The 15,661-nt window shown below is 30.8% G+C and overlaps 1 long non-coding RNA gene across 1 annotated transcript; it reads right to left on the bottom strand.

Moving 5' to 3' along the window:
* Positions 1-1,401: 1,401 nt before the first annotated feature.
* LOC148624906 (uncharacterized) lies at positions 1,402-13,441 on the bottom strand. Its single transcript, XR_015920176.1, has 2 exons — positions 13,274-13,441; positions 1,402-1,637 (listed from the first exon to the last, which is right to left on the bottom strand). It is a non-coding gene; the product is annotated as an uncharacterized LOC148624906 (long non-coding RNA).
* Between the last annotated feature and the right edge of the window lie 2,220 nt (positions 13,442-15,661).

The raw sequence follows: 15,661 nt of genomic DNA on the forward strand, positions 1-15,661 counted from the left end.
GTTTTTTTTCCTGTAATTCAAAACACTGCATAAGGGAATGTATAACTGACGTTTTAAGGATTGCGAAGGTACATTTTATTACACGATCGCAAAAAATTACGTTCGAATTAGATGATGATGTTGTCATCGTCGTCGTTGGCGTCGTTGTTAAATGAAGTGTTTCTGTACAACTACTTTAGCTGTAATGAAAACTATGTCATAAAATTTTGATATATTGTTATTTGCTGTTAGACGAACCTTGCTATGGGGTCTATCTTTGCCTTTGTGCAAAAAGGACCAAAAGAGATGAAATAAATGTTTATCTTAAATAAATGTAGAAGTTTTTTTATTCCACTCTGACTTTTTAAAAATGAATGATTCTTATGAAATTCTATTTAATAGTAATTCAATGGATTTAATTAGCATTAAGCATTTTAAGTCAGTCTATAACAAAGTAAGACCAAGTTTAAATTTTTTTTTTGTTTTGGTCATATTTTTAAAACAAACTCACTGGATTCCTCGTACAAATTTCTGTCTATATTTTTCAATCAGTATTCTGGAATATGTCTCAGATGTTCAAAAGGAGCAATAACGTCATTTTTGAATGATTGTACCCCCTCCCAAAAAAAAATATTTTGTTTTAATGCATAGATTGTTCCTCTTTTCAGGGGCTTTGAGATGTATGCTAGCCAATTTACTTTACCGTTTACCGTTTTTTGAGATAATGAAGTATAAACACTTTGAACGCAAAACTTTTAACTAAAATTTCATTTCAAAATATTGTGCAATATTATATCAAAACCAGTGGTTATATCTATATAGAATGTCGCTATGTTAAACTGTGTCAAAAACTATCATTGAATCACATTTGCTCAAGTAAATTGGCTGCAGTAGTACCGTGTAAGCTTTTGAATTTAACTTGTTCCCATAACGTACAACATTTATTGTCGTATTCAAAAAGACAAACCTAAATAATAGTGTAAACGTATAAATATTCACGGATTCAGCCAACTGGTATCCATTTCCGCGGTTTTAAATGAATGTGATTCAACGTGTGACAGTATTCACAAATTGTGAAAGAAAAAAATATTTCAAAACAATAAAATAAAACACAAAGCCGATAAACGTTTGTTAATGAACTGAGAAATTGTTTTCATATATTTTTAAACTTACATATACCGGTTTAAAATAGTTATTCCTATTCTTTTCTTCTACCCTGGTTATCCAAAAACATAAAGATGCTTGTTTTATCGTGTTAATAAAACAGAAAAAAGTCGTTTTGCAAGTGAAGCAGCAAATTTGATAATCCGAGTAAAAAAACACTCATAACCCCTGAAAGTGCTTCTATTCAATACTTCAATATAAGACATAAATGACTACAAATTGCACTTTATACTTCATTAGTTCATTGTAATCCGTCTCTATGATATGTAACATTTATTCTTAGACTGATCTCTAATAGGTCATACTATTCTTTCTTTGAGAAATCAATTATTCGGTCTGAAATTGTAAACAAGTCTTTGTTCTTCTGTAAGGGAACTGAGACACATTTCCTGTTTTCTACTGTTTGAATCAATAATCTTGTTTTCCTCGAGCAATGTCAGAGTTGTACTAACAAATTTCATCTGTTCGGCATTTCAATAAGTCTTTGCGCTTCCCTGCAATATTTTAAATAAATGACACCAATGGAGTGATTCATTGTTGATAAATCATGAAACTGTTAACGATAATAAACATTAAATACATCTATAATTCATACGCATACATGTACATGGTTTTAATTTATTAGGGGGGGGGGAGTAAAATCAGGCAGGTCCTGCGCACTACAAAAATTGATACAAAACTTTTTAACATGTCTTTTCTACTTGTTTTTTTTTATTTTTTGTTGCAGCATGAGTAACAGTTGACAAAGTATTGAACAAGATTTGAATTGTTTTGAGGTTCATCCGTCATTTAATAACAAAATGAATGCAAGACAACTTAGTAAAACTTTATATAATGCAAAATAACGTAAATATAAATGGAATGTCCACGTATCAGTGCTCCTCGTCTAGATAATTTAATCTATGACATTAACATCACCTAGGGTCTGATTTCAGTCTAACAGAAAGGAACCTGTTGTACAAATACAGATACGGCATTCTCTCAGACAAGTTGTGCCTAGCCTACTAGGACATGGGATGTAAGTAAATTCATACAACTGCATAATATAACGTATTTCACTTTTTAAGTAATGAAACAATCAAGATAAGTAGTAATGAGTTGGATATAAAACAGTCACCAAAGCACAGCTATTGTTAAGGATATACATATTTCGAACTTTACCTTTCCGAACCAGTTTACCATCTTAAGAAATTCTGGCGTATGAAAAGCAAAATGATCAGTAGGAACGCAACAGAGCCTTGTTTTTAAACCGTATGTCTTTGTGTTTAACATTAGCGCCAATTTATCTTCTCTTCTGCCAAGTGAACGTGACTGAAGCAATTTTTATGTACTGTCTGAAAATGAACATTGATTTAAAAGCTTCTTGAAAAAAAATTAAATCATAAACCATTAAGTCATTCCAATTAACAAATAGAAGTAATAAATCATGGAAACGCCTCTACATTCATGTCTACAATGCCGGTTAATTCCATAAAATAACAAGTCTAGAACATCTTAATTGATTTAGTACAATCCGATCTAAAACGTCGGCGTATTATGATACATTCTGTAGGACTTCAATGCGTCTGACTCGGAATCAAAGGAAACCCTTCAATAGTCTATGATGTTTAACTGAAATATATATGTTTCCTTTAAGATACGCCTTCAAACAAAAGATGTATAGTGATGTATTTTTGGTCAATGATAATACTTTCTATTTATGTGTTTTATTGTTAAAAGGTTACTTCACTTCACTTTACGAACACAAACGGGTAACTACAAGTAATACCAATCAGATATATATACATATATATGTTGTAAACGTATTTCAAGGCGTAACCTTTAATCAGCAGCTTAAGAATCAAATTTGTAGGAATACTCATATGCATACAAAAAGTACTCAAAACCAAATCTATCGAAATAGGATCCCTATGAAGGTAAACCATGGCATGTATATGTTTTTATCTTCATTATAAACTACTACAATATAGCTTTGTTATTCAAAATACATTTCAGTTCAGTATAGTTTAGTTAATTCCTTTATATTAAATCACTGTATACGTTTAGTTCATACCTGCTTTACAAACACCTTTTTGACACTCATTCAAGTTAAGTAGTTAAGTTAAGGCTTCTTCTTCATTTACTATGTTTTGTTGTTTTACAAACGTTTGTTTCTCGGCATCGAAGCATATAATGTTAATCATCACGTTCATAGCCATTATTACAATACTCTTTCATGGCAATTTTATTTTTTGCAAAATTGCAATGTAATGAATATTTACTTCGAAAATAAAAAAAAAAACGTTATAACATGGTATTTATACAAATATCTATCTACATAACACTTAGATGAACTGTCCATACATCATGTACTAAGTTACAAACCTATATCAACCCTACGAGGAGGAATGATCCGACCAGCGAAGCTATATTTTATGTAGCCTAGCTGGCCGAATGGTCTAGGGCGCTGGAGTTTGTGCAGGCGGTGTTGCCATAGATGTCACAGCGGTACGAGTTCGGGTCCCACGGATGGAACGACCAAAAATTTCCTTCGTAATTTTGGCAGTTCTAATATCGGTGGGAATATTTCAGACCCTTCTATATTCATATATTTATATCTATATCTGCATCATAATAAATTGATCGCAGAAACAGACAAAAAAGACGGCACGAAAATATTCCCGGTTTACAGTATTTGGAACAAGTAATGTTGATGTTCAAATAAAAATTGAAAATGTTTCAATGAATTTATTTGAAAAAAGCTTTGGTTAATAGGCAGAAAATATCATTCTATCGATTAAAAATAGTATGAAGGGAAGAAATATAATTTGTAATGATTTGTCAGAAACAGCTGATGTATGATTCTACTGTGTAATTAATTTTGTCAATGATGTCCTTCATAGAGAAAATGTCAAATTTTCCACATAATAAAACCTTGTTTGTCCAGTTATGGGACATCGATCTATTATGATTGTAGTGCAAGTAGTACGTGTGGGTCACGAATACCGTATTGGCTAATTAGTTCAAGACTTAATCTCTCAAATTATTTTTAAACGAAAAACAAAACAAAACAAAAAGAAGGAACAGGGAAAAAAGAAGGTACGAAACAAAAATAATATTAATAATAATAAAAACAAAGCATAAAAAAAAACAGTAGGAACATGTACAGTTCATTTATCTCGACGCATTATAATAGCAATAATTATCGTACTTTCACCTAGATAGCACAAAAATGTTAGTGATTTATCTTATAAATTCATGTTGCCATTATAAGGAGGATACTCGTAAACAGGGTGTTGACTATCATTTGTTGGAAGGAGTTGGACCTTACAAACAAGTTGCAATTCATTTTTAAGTTTTGAGACATACTGGATGCCTTTATTTATATGAATGAAAGAGTAATCAAGGGAACCAAGTTTATAGCGGTAACCTAAAGAATGTAATACATGGGCAAAGACCAGACATGGAAAAAAGATATACACAACAAAGAGAATAAAGCAACTAAAAGAGTAATCAAGGGAACCAAGGTTATAGCGGTAATCTAAAGAATGTAATCCAGGGACAAAGACCAGACATGGAAAACAGACATTCATAACAAAGAACATAAAGTAACTACAATCATACATGCAAAGTAACAAAAGTAAATGAGCAACTCGGACTCCATTAAAAACTGGGAGCATGGACCAGGTGCACCAGTAGGGTAAGCGTCCTCTGCTTTTCTAGAAACACCCGCCGAGTTGCTCATAAAAAGTCAAGTCCGGGGTAGACAAACGAGGAAAGGAAAACTATGACCCGTTGAATACATCAGTTGTCATGGTGCTGATGGATACACCATAACGATCCACGAGTTCATGATGACGACCATAAAACTTCTGTAGTGATGACTTCAATCTTGTAGCAACACAGCCCTGTTCCAAAAACCTATTTGTTAGAATTCCTTTACCATCGATTTCAGTGTATGTCAAGATTCGAGGCTGAACTCACTGTGTCTGTAATATCCTTTATCTCAAATTATTTTGTGTAGATACGATGTATCAATAACAAAAATTAGGATTGTTTAAAGATAATACGCAATCTATCTAGCGGAAACTGAGATTAAAGGATCTAGCTAAACGATATACTTTCTTTCGGATCAAGTTCTTTGGAGTAGATGCGATGTATCAAATCCCCGAAATTAGGATTATTTAAAGATAATAAATCATCTATATAGCGGAAACTGAGATGAAAGGATCCAGCCAAACGATATTCTTTCTTTCAAATCAGATCAGCTATAAAGTGAGCCTCATAAGAGTGAAGGAATAGTTGAAATCATCAAAGAATTTTAGGTTTACATGGACTTTCCTACATCCATGACATTCTTTTGTTATCAATCTGCTGAACAATTCAGGGGTGGATAAAGCTATTGGAACTGACCAGTTGCTATTGACTACTCACCAATGAATCTTTTTTATAGTCAGCTCCTGATTATTTAAATCTGAAGCAGCTACCTGGGTGATTCTATTTTTCATTTAAATTTAATTAATTAGATTTTATTTTGGTTTTTGTTGACAAGATTGAAAACCGTGATTTAGAATACTATTTTAAAATATTTATTTTTCTCTTAACATTACTGCATAGAAGTCTTATATATCATTATAAAAATGAGACCTCAGTGTTTATACCCTCCTTCGTAAAACTGAAATAGTCCTACTAAAGTCCATTTTTAATGAAAACTTTAGTTAAGGAACAAGTGCTATATAAAATGCAAACAGTTTGAGGTTCATGTGAATTACAATGTTTGAAATAGAACTATTAGTTTGTTAAGTGAAGTAAGTGCTTTATAAACTATGAAAGATTTCCGTTGGAATTATATTGTTCCGGATTAACTGCACTGGTATCCATATTTTAGTATTAAGTGTCATGTTAATAATAATTTTCATTTGTGGTATATTTTGGGATTCTGTGCATTGAGTTTGATTGAAATTAATATTTGGGATTATAAGTGCAATGATTTTCAATGAATTTTTAGATTTGGATTAAGTGTTTTTTACATTGAAACTTCTTTGGATTAATTGCAATTAAGTAGTAGTCTTCATAAGAATCATGCAAATTGTGTAAAATGTGATATACCTAAAAAAAAAAGGCTACATATTGTTATTTTTGATATTGTGTTGATTTATGGGTCTATATTATCAAATGTGTAATTTTTCATTCATATCTGCCTGCTCTTAGGAGATAATCTACATTGAAAATATAATAGATTCTATTGTATATGAATGCTTTTTACAGAGTTATCTCCCTTAATTTTGAAATGTACAGTGCATTCTATATAATTTTTATCTCCTCAGAAAACAGGTTATCTAAAAACGGAATGTTAATTTCTGTTTACCAAGGCATTTCAAACAAAATATCAAAAATAAAAATATGTAGGCTTTTCACCCATGAATCACATTTAGCATGAATCTATACTGGAGTGCTACTTAATATATAGTGTAATATTTTAGATGAATTTTGGATTTAAATACTTTTTCCCTAAAACTTTTGTGGATTATTAAAAAGCTATGATTTCCATCAACATAATGTGTAGATTGAAATGTAGCGCAATGGTTATTTTTTAATTAAAATTTGAATTAATTGCTATTTTCATTGGAAGTACAGCTTGGGATTTAGTGCAGTGATATAACTTGAATTATATGGAGAATATGTCTTAATTTATCGTTCATTGTAATTGTTGTTCTGGATTAAATTGTATGATTTACAGCTCTGATTTGAGTATTTTATGTGGAAAAAAACTTCATTCGATTTATACTTACATGTATTGATTAACTGCATTAAATTTCATCAAAACTATATATACTTGTACATGTATATCTTAAATAATAGAAAAAAACATGTGCAAAAAATGTATACGAATCTGAAATATAGTTACAGTAGATACTTCGAAGGTGTATATATCAATGCATATATTCTAAATGAATATTCAGTATTCAATGGATTCAATTAAATAGCAGTATAACATTGAAACTTCAAGTTATTGTTCATATCACGAGAGTGTTACTAATAGAAATACATTGACTTTCCTTAACTTACTGTGTCATATTTACCATGAAATTGAGGGCCTGTGAGTTTAAAGCTTTTTTTCTTGGAAAATTTCCAAAAATATTCACAGCCATTAGTTTTCTGCATGGATATTTACAAGTACAAATACATGTATTGAATATGTTTCTGTCAACATGCTAAATGAAATAACTGAACAAAACAATCATAAATTTAAAAAAAAGGCATAAAGTTCCTGTAAATTCATTGTGGGTAATATTCATAGGCTGAGAAAATTCCATATGATGTGAAACATAGAGGGATTGTCTGCCTTGCAGATGTCTAGGTAAATTTTCATGAGTGAGTGACTACATATTCATCAACTCTTACAATAGCAACTATTCAGTTTAAAGGTCCCTTACCTTGAACCATAGATCGGTGATTTAAGAAGACAGAATAATTATGTCTTGAAGCGCGATTAAGTTGATAAAGTGCCACGGTGAATAGTCCATATATGATATTTACTGAACAAAAACGGACAAAAACACGATCACAGTCATAATTACTTTGCGGAAAGGATCAACAAGCTTAGTATATAATATCTTTTCCTTTATCAAATCGTACCATATGGTATCGAAAATTGGCAACGTCTCGTCAAAAGTTATCATTAAGCATATTGTTTTTGCGAAGATTGCCAAGCTTACTTAGCGCTTTATCTAATTAAAACTATAAACTACTTATGTTTGCACATTTTTCATTTATCGTTGATTTGTTCATTTTGTTCAGATATATAAAAATTGCTTGATTGCTTGGTTTGTAACAACCGATGAAGTGAACAACCAAAATTTTGAAATATGTTTTAATTTTGAACAAAAATTTACAATCTACACGGTATTTGATACGGCAGTGAGAATCTGAAAACAACCATGAAATGTACTTTCCATTTTTATACTGGACAATATCGTCCATACTCTCTTAAATTGAAAACTAAGTCAGCTTTGTTGGATGTTTACCATCTCTGTTTATACAAGTCGATATTAGCTTCGATATTAAAGTAAATCTATTACTTTATATGTATCCCGATTTTAAAAGTTTTTTTTTCAGAATGTCTTTGATTTTGGGATAATAAATTGAGAATAAAAAATACTAAGAATTTCTGTTATTGTAGAACACTTAAAAGCAACTCATTGGAATCTTTTAGTGTAAAAGGAACGCTAATCTGACATGCTTTTACACTAAAAAGAATTTTATCGTCTACAAATTACTCTTACTTATTAGTGTTAAAAGTATCAAACTTAGGAATTCCTTACTTTTTTCCTAACAGAAAACAATATCAGTTTCCATGCAATTATCACTTAATAAATCTAGAAATATATCATTTCATATGGAAAGCATATCACATTCCTGTTTTTTTCCTATTGAAAATTAAGAGGCTATCCATGTAAAAATCAGTCAGATCATATGATGTGGTTGGCATTGGGTAAATTTTGTCCCGTTCATTGTTTTTATTTGGTTTCAATGTAATGTTTATACCATATGTATGTCAAAAAGTAAAACTATTGATGAAAGCGACAATGGATGACTCGACAAAAAAAATAATAAAAATAAATAAAATTTTAAAGATTCCTAACAAATCAACTAAATTTTTTCATAAATACATAAAGTTATCTCCCTCTCTCAACTCTTCAGCACCTGCGAATGAAGTGTTCATATTACAAGTCATACGTTATACAAGAGCCTGCCGAAACTACGCAGACTTTTGTATCGCGCTAGAATTCCAACAAATAGGCTTCTGGAACAGGGTTATGTTGCTACAACATTGAAGGCATCTCTTCAGAAGTTTTATCAACTCGTGGATCATTACGGTGTAACCATCTGCGCCATAAAAACTGATTTGTTCAATGTGTCATAGTTTACCTTTCTTCTTTCGTCTACCCTGGACTTGACTTTTTATAAACAACTCGGCGGGTGTTTCTAGAAAAGCAGAGGACGCTTACCCTACCGGTGCACCTGGTCCATGCTCCCATTTTTAAGTGGAGTCCGAGTTGCTCATTTGCTTTTGTTACTTTGTATGTATCATTTTAGTTACTTTATATTCTTTTTGTTTTCCATGTCTGGTCTTTGTCCCTGGATTACATTCTTTTGATTACCGCTATAACCTTGATTCCCTTCATTACTCTTTCAATGAATTTCAATGCCTTCTAAGTTAATCAATATCCAACTTTCACATTTGAGAAAGGATGCCTTTGTGTTATGAATTGGGTGAATTTAAAAAAAAAACAAACTTTGTCATGTGCAACCCACTGCCTGGTTTTTGCATGGATATCATCAAAAACATTTGCTACTTTAATTAAAGATATTGTTTGTTCATCTGTAAGCTATATTCCGTCAATTATCCGTTTTCTCCGTTAAATATCTTGTTAAATTTAAAAGTAAAAAATAGAAATTTGGATTATAATGTGCGAGTTTACACATTACAACTGTTTGAGTTCTTTATTATATAAATGACAAACTACTTTCACAGGAAACATGATGCATGTTCGTGTCATTCAAGGAAATGCAACGACAAAAGCCGTTCGATTGTAAATTAGGTTTAAAAACAACAATTTACTAATAGAAATGGATCGAATTGCACAGAACGAAAAAGGTTTTATAAATAACAAGTACAGAAATGTCAAAGCTATTTCGATCAATTAAAATGTAAATAACAGGACGCTAATACATACATGTATAAGCATTTAGAAAACTGTCGTATTGATACGTATACAAATCAGCATAAATTTCTTCCAAATATGAAGTTATGGTCGATAAAAGGACTAGTTCAATAAGTTTAGTTTTACTCATATTTTATTTATATTTAGTTTCTGTTTTACCTTTTAAAAGGGCCTATTTTTCTTTAATTCATTAGACTTATTTTCGTTTGATTTGAACCACTTCACAACATATATTCTTTTTATTTTGTAAACATATTTAAATTGAAAGTGGTCAAAAAGTTCGTTTTGAAGTTTCGTACCTTATACGCTGTTTAGCTCCATTAAATATACCAGTCATAACAATGACAGCATTAATTTATTAATTTTTATACTACAAAATTACAAGCTGCAGCTGCCATGGCATAGAAAAGGTAAAAACTTCATATTGAACTAGTATGACACCATTAAGAAGACTGATAATTTTACAATTCCAAGTCGGTTTTTTTCACTTTTAGTAGGAGCCGAATCTGATCCGATACCATATCTGTTAAATTACTTCATAAGTATTTTTCCGTTGCAATTACAACCAAAAATGATAAATGGTAAAATAGGTACTGAAGCCATAACTCATCTAATTTTTCCCCAAAAAACGCTTTTTGTAAAATTACATTGCGCGGATTATTACCACAATCACTATAAAAATAAATGCCGAAGCGTCAGTGGTAGGATAATTCAAATACGTAAAAATTCAAAAACATGGCCATGACATTAACATATGAAAAAGAGACTACCTACATATACAATGTTATATACGAATAAATTGAATTCTTTCATATTAATGATTTTGATTATTAGATTCCTTGTTAATTGGTACCAGCACAACGAAGTAAATTAACTGGCCGTAAACGGTTTGACATACAGGTTAGTTTATCCCATTATTTGGTTCATTGTTCTATCGTAATTCGTCATTCTGATTAAGTGTCTAAGAACCAAAAGATCACATTTGTTATAACTGTTATTATTCTTTTTCATTTTTCTTCAGGGCAATCATTTTCCCTAAGTAATCATATTCCAACAAAGGAAAAATGACAAATGTCTCACATGTTACATGTTATCCGTTTTGTGTCCGACGCGTGGTTTGGACTAGACTATCGAACTATGGTGATTCATTTTTTTTGTTCGTTCTTAATAATTTTGTATGGTGCTTGAACTGACTAGAAACAATCGAATAACTTGTCTCATTCGTAACACATATATAATTACAAATAACTTCATCATCACATTTTTATACAGTTCAATATTTTTTTCTAAAAATTTGCTTGACTTATTTTTTAATCCACTTTTGTTCCTGTAACCTTTAGGATTTTTGAAATATTGAAGTAAAGCCTTGTTATATGCATGTCTGAGAAGAAGTGCAATAAATAAGTGAAAATACGACAAAAAATATGATATGTAAATCTAAGTACCGAGATTAAAAAAAGCTTGATCTTTGTGTGAAAGGTGTGTCAAGTTCAAAATGAAATAATAAATGATGTACACGTAAAAATTACATAAATTAATGTGTAGACATTATTATCTTTAATCTGTTTGTCTGAAACAAGATATTGTTCAATAAGATATGGATATCGGGAAAAAAAACTTTTTAGGAAGCCTATGAGACGTATAGTTTGATAATCCTGGTCCAAAAGCCAGTCTCTAAGGCAGCGATGGCGTCTTATAAAGTCATAATAGTCGCTACTAGTTCTGATATATCTTAACCACTTAGAAATACAATGTCGTAAGTGTGAAATTGATAGTAAATCATGACGTCACAATGCTATTTTAGTTTATGACGTCATTACTTACGATCAACTTTACACTTACAACTTTTTGTGAAATCGAGACCAGGAGTATTTTTAAGCATAAATTTGTGGAAGGACAATTTGATTTATTTGAAGTTCTAAGGATATCAAAGAGACGCCACAATATCTGTTATGTTCTAAAATGTAGATAATGACCTAGTTGACAATTATTATTTTCACAAATTTTAATTGTCAAACATACTTTAAGATTTCTTCAACCTTGACACCATGTGAATTTGATAATCGCATGACATCTCAGTACTGGAATCTTAATGAGAGAGTGAAACTTTGTGCAGAAAAATGTACCTGCTTAACCTTACTTATAAACGTCCGTGTAGTTAGTCATTTCCATGTTTTCAATTATGCAACCAATGAAGCCAAAATGGTCTTCAATAGATGTATCAACTATTGTTTACGTCATCAAATGGCTTTTGAAACACCACATGCAATACATGTAAACATCACCAAAAAAGCATAGAGAAGAAAAATTAACGGAATTTACTTGCCTCTTCTTTATAAGTGAAGAAATTGTTAATTTTGTTTCTCTATCAACAGAATGTAATATGTCGTACAAATTCAGTTTTTTTTTTGAAAATTTAGACTCATGCTATATACGATTTGACAGGTAATTGATCTATTTGAAAACTTGAAAAGAAAAAATAATGGTTGTTGCCTCGGTTTTATTAAGTTTTCTTTGCTTTTTGGAGATCAAAATAGAACAATTATTAAACTTTCACTTCTTGGTGATAAATAGAAAATATAAGTAGAGAAAACATGTCAAAACAATAAAATAAATTATCTTAGTACCCTAACAATCATTTAAAAAAATATTTAAATCAACAACGAGTGTAACATTATCTATGGATGGAACGAAGTTTGAAATTGCTTAGTATTTTGACCATGGTCACATCACATCGATGGAGGAAAATTGGTTGAATACAAGTTTCAAAGAGTACACAAAGGAAGCAAGGTTCTAGCGGTAATCAAAAGAATGTAATCCAGAGTCAAAGACACGACATGGAAAACAGACATACACAACAAAGAACATAAAGTAAATAAAATAATACATACAAAGTAACAAAAGCAAATGAGTAACTCGGATTCCACTAAATACTTCAACAGTTGTTTTCAGTTGTAATTTCGGGAACACATGGTGTGCAACTATATGCAATATCACGCTAGTTTTAACTAACAAAACGATAAATATCGGAGTTAAAAAAAAATAAATATCTGTGAATTGTGAACTTTAGGTCATTAGTCATGTGATCACAAATTGTATAAACAAACAGGAACCTTGTCGCAATTTAATCCATCACTTATTGTCAAATTATATAATAGGAATCACTATAGATTCGCCTACGCTAAATCGATCATGTAAATATAGACAAAGAGAGGTAACTACGATACTCGTTTAGTTTTTATTAAGTTTTCAGTTTTAATTTGGTCTAAAATAACGGACCAGTCATAAACATCTCAAGGTTACATGTTTTGTTTGTCCATACCTTTCACAGATATTCATAAGGTGAACTAATAATAAAGGCATTTTATCTTACAATTAGTGCAATATCAAATCTAAAAATAAAAATATGTAGAATTATTTACCACAAAACATTTCAGATGTTAAATTATCGCACTCTTAACAATATTCCCTTTATTGTTTACACCTCCTGAAACGTCTAAAATTCCAATTTAAGCTGGCTTCGTGTAATTCGTGTGCGTGTTTCGTTGGATCATGTAACGTCTAGCGTGGGATTCGTGTGCGCACTTCCTGCTCCCTTCTTCGTGTATCGTTCAACGTTCTCCGTACAACGGTTCTGTATTCTGATTGGATGATAAAAATAGCTCTTATGGTGGATCAATTTTACGGATTACCGTTGTAACTTGGTTTTCTATGACAAAATCAGTGTTCCTGTTGGATTAAAACAAAATTCAGGAATCAATACATGTAGGAAATAATTGGTTCCAAACATTCATACATCACTTCTATATATACTCACCTGATAATGAAATACTGCCAAAATTTGAAGAGCCTTCCGAAATGATTGGGGTAAAGTTTTTTTAACTAAAGCTTTTTGTTTGTCATAAATTGAGTATATTTTACCCCAGTTTATGAAATTTCAATATTTTCATACTCTCATATCAATAATGCAATATTTTCTTTTTAGACTAATAATGAGATATTACTCTAGTTAAAATATATAAATTATTTCAAAATAGAGTACTTTTCACCAATACTTTATGAAATGTTGGTATTTTTATTCTCCTGGAACAAGGAAAATGTGTTCCCAATGATCTATATGCAACAAATATGAACATTTTTTACATCACAATTAAAACGATGGTAGAGGAAAACTATTGACAAAACTTTACGACAAACGTGACGACTTTTCATTCAGAATTGTCAACTTTCCTTTCATCTGTGACAACATTCCTTCAGCACCTGCGTATGGAGTGTCCATATCACAACTCATACGTTATGCCAGAGCTTGCCGAAACTGCGCAGAATTTTTGTATCCCGCAAGAATTCTAACAAATAGGCTTCTGGAACAGTGTTATGTTGCTAGAAGATTGAAGTCATCACTACAGAAGTTTAATGGTCGTCATGATGAACTCGTGGATCGTTAAGGTGTTTCCATCTGCGCCACGAAAACTGATTTATTTTACGTGTCATAGTTTTTTTTCTCTTCTGTCTACCATGGACTTTTTATGGGCAACTCGGTGGGTGTTTCTAGAAAAGCAGAGGACGTTTACCCTACCTGTGCACCTGGTCCATGCTCCCAGTTTTAAGTCGAGTCTGAGTTGCTCATTTGCGTTGTTACTTTGTATGTATGATTTTAGTTACTTCGTGTTCTTTGTTGTGTATGTCTGTTTTCCATGTCTGGTTTTTTGTCCATGAATTACATTCTTTTGATTACCACTATAACCTTGGTTCCCTTGATTACTCTTTCACCAATACTTTATGAAAATTTGGTATTTTTATTATCCTGGAATAAAGAAAATGTATTCTCAATGATCCATATACACCAAATATGGACACTTTTTACATAAAAATTACTTTCTTTTCATATTTAGAGCAATTTGATGGTATCGCATAAGCCAAACATACTCTTATATCTAAAAACTGAGGATATTTTACCCATTTTTTTTATTTTTATACCCCCAGTCCAGTCAAAATGTTTTCGCAATGTACCATGTATAATAAAAATGGACACTTTTCATATCAACAATTCAATATATGTTTCAGACAAATAAGATGGTATCCCATTACATGTAGTTAAAACAGCTAAACTATTTCAATAATAGAGTACATTTTACCAATACTTTATGAAATTTTAATATTGTTACTTCACCTGGAACAAGGAATATGTGTTTCCAGGGATCCATATACAAAGAAAAATATGGACACTGTTCACATAAGAATTATCTTTGTGTCATATTTGAGCAATAATATGGTATCTTATCAGAAATAAATACTGTTTTATCTAAAAATTTAGTATATTTTACCCCAATGTTATGAAATTTCAATATTTTTATATTCCCAGTCCAGTGAAAATGTTTTTCGATATACCATGTATAACAAAATGGACATTTTTCATATCAGCAATGCAATATTATTTATTACCAATAGGATAGTATCGTATTAATTAAAATAAATTATTCAAAAAAGAGTGTTTTTATCACAATGATCTAAATTCATCAAATATGGACATTTTACACAGACAAATAATTTTATTTATTTCATATTCAAAGCAATATGATAGCATGGTAAATAAATTTTATCAACTAATTTTTTTTTAGAATTTTCCTTCAATATGAAGAACGTTCAACATTTTCATAATCCAAGACCAATGAAAATGTTTTCGCAATGTACGATGTATAACGAAAATGAACGTGGTTTTATTTCAAAACATTTATAGACATTTAAAAATTGTGTATATCGAATGCGTTTATTAAAACATAATACTCATTAATGTAAAATTACATGTTAGA

The sequence above is a fragment of the Perna viridis genome, chromosome 2, assembly GCF_037379345.1.
Source record: "Perna viridis isolate PV_CMFRI_1.1 ecotype Kerala chromosome 2, ASM3737934v1, whole genome shotgun sequence".
In the NCBI taxonomy this organism is placed as follows: domain Eukaryota; kingdom Metazoa; phylum Mollusca; class Bivalvia; order Mytilida; family Mytilidae; genus Perna; species Perna viridis.